Here is a 2,660-nt window from a genome sequence, read left to right as displayed (position 1 = left end):
GAATCCTGTTCCTCCAGACACATATATAAATCAACATGACTTCACCATGGAGATCCGATACTGTTTGCTGCAGAACTGTCCATTCCTTTCCCTACAGTGAGGGAACATAGGGGTTTAGTTCACAGTCAAAGGGCCCGAGATGCAGGTTGTGTGTTCATGATCTGAGCCCTAGTGACCACTAAAGGCTGCCTCTAACCCTCCAGTGGCAGACCGTGCACACATCAGACAGTCAACGGTTAGTGGATCGTACGCTGCCAGCTCAGTCCTTTGCTGTCATCGTTATAGATGTGGGTTCTTGGCTCACATATTAACCCTTCACATTTATCAATTATATCTTCCCATCCAAGCTCACCCTACAACCACCCCCAACCCTCCCTGGCCCAGGCCCAGTCACTGACTTCTGTACAGATTGAACAGGTCCCCTTTCTGATTCTTCAGATCAGCAAACACCTTGCAGAAGAAGCTAGGGTTGGTGTTTATCAGGAGCATGTCGCCACTGTGCTTATTGATGGTGGACATACAGCGCGTCCAGAATGTCTGCCTGCAGGCCTCCACCAGGAAGGGTCTCACGGGGGAGCCCGTCTCGCTGCCCATGTAGGAGCAGGTTACGTACATTGCAGGTGAGCACCACAATATGAAGCTTGTGCAAAGTGGCCACCTCGGAGGAGACCACCTCACGGCACAGCATGTAGAGGAAGACCAGGCTGGAAGGGTTGATGCTGCTCTGCCTCTGATAGTGGTGATCCAGGAGGTACTGGTCCACCAGCTGCAGCCACATCACCAGGTCCATGGAGGACAGGACCTGGATCAGGGGCAGCGCTGGCACAGGAACTCAGGCAGCAGTTTCTGGGGCCATGTTGGTGTTGGTCACTTGGGCCTTCTCGACTGTAGAGGTGGCATTGTTGGAGCTGTTGTCCAGGGTTGAGCAGTTGTTCAAGATGGTCTGGTCCTGGGTGCTTTTCAACGGCTTTGTCTCCACGTTCTCATTACTGAGATGGGTGATGTTCTTTTGGTTGGTGTTGTCATTAGCCTGGGCGTTTTTGGAGCTCTTCTTTATCGTCCATTTCCATGGTGAATAGCGCTTCAAGGTCTTGTCTTTGGTGTTCTTCCTGGTCTGGACTTCCATTAAGTTACCAACCGATACTACAGCCGTCTTAATATTGGAGATGGATGTTGTTGATTCCATGGTCGGTAGTGCCTGTGGTAAAGAAAGTGCTTCGATATTAGGGCAATTAAATCCATAGTATCAGCTCAGTATGCCTAGCTAGATGGGCAAAAACGCCATCCTGAATGGACTAGATTACCAATATACTGCACTGCTTGGACCGAAGACCATAGCAGTCAAAATAATTCTCCATATCGGCAATAGATAACTCAACATACATTTCCAAAATGGCTTTTAACAGTATTTGTTGATATTAATCCGTTTTACAATAGTGTTTGTAAACCTGAGTAATATAGCCTAAAATGTAACATAAAAAACAATGAAACAAGTGTAATTATACTTACTGATTTCAAGTAGGTCTGAGGAACTTTCAAAATATATTTATATGTTTTTTCATAATTACGTAAAGAGAACCTGTGAAGCTGTAGTCTGTTTAAACAGCAATTATAATTATGTTATCAATACTGTAATAAACAAACTACTGGGCTTGCCACCGAGGCAAGTTTGTCTATACAATAGGTTTCATAGGCCACTAGCCTACTCGTAAACAATCTAGTTAGCAAATTATTGTTAACGATAGATAATGTTAACTGCTTTGTCAACTTTAAAATATTTATTCAATGTCTGAAGCATTAGGTTTTGCCTCAGTTATGTTATAGTCATCCCCTTTTTGCCAGACCGCGGAAGAGCAGCCATCACTTAATGACAGCGCTAATTCCATGTTAAATAGCGTAGTGGTTAGAGTAGGGCACTTCCACGCACAGAGACCGGTGTTCGATCCTGGACAGACTTAAATTATGCATTAGGATTTGTTCAGGATAGTTTGAAACTTCACTGGCTACAGCCTTCATTGGCTACATTGTAGTAAGCCTAAAATAAATATTATTTCAGTGCATATTGCAGCTTTTCAACACTGCTTAATGGTGTCTAGCTAAATTTTCAAACTTGATGTAAATGCGTGACAAAATAATGTTGAGAAGCTATACCAACACCCAACAAATTATGCATCTACGTAATAGTAAGCCAAAAAGTAAACTGTTTACGGTTATATTGCGACTTACTGGTGGATTTTTGAAGTTCGGGGCAGAACATGCTTCTAGTGTTCTTGTGGTAATCTCCCACATCTATATATGTTCCAATTTGTGTCTCCCAGAAATATGCACAACAATATCTATCCACTCAGTAATACTATGAATCTCATATATTTAAGAGAATAATTGTATTACGTGACCCTTTTATACTGCTATTGAAACTTAATGACACAATGTTTTCAAGTGTCATATTTTTTCGGCATGTCATTGATTATTTAGCATTTTGATTATGGTTTCTTTTCCTCTCTGGGTAATGCTCAAAAACATGTTACAGAAGTGATACAGCTGTAGATGTAGGCTACTATATTTCTCAATTATACATTTTTGTGAATAACAAAATTATACAGTACATGAAAACAGGAGGATGTTTGAAACCCCAAACTCAAGGGGCTTATGTATCAAAC

General features: G+C 42.2%; 1 pseudogene; it reads right to left on the bottom strand.

The window, feature by feature from the left end:
* Positions 1-390: 390 nt before the first annotated feature.
* On the bottom strand, positions 391-1,126 carry LOC105007597 (annotated as a pseudogene).
* Positions 1,127-2,660: the final 1,534 nt, after the last annotated feature.

Source organism: Esox lucius, chromosome 3 (assembly GCF_011004845.1).
Source record: "Esox lucius isolate fEsoLuc1 chromosome 3, fEsoLuc1.pri, whole genome shotgun sequence".
NCBI lineage: Eukaryota > Metazoa > Chordata > Actinopteri > Esociformes > Esocidae > Esox > Esox lucius.
This window is presented reverse-complemented; position numbering and strand designations above follow the sequence as displayed.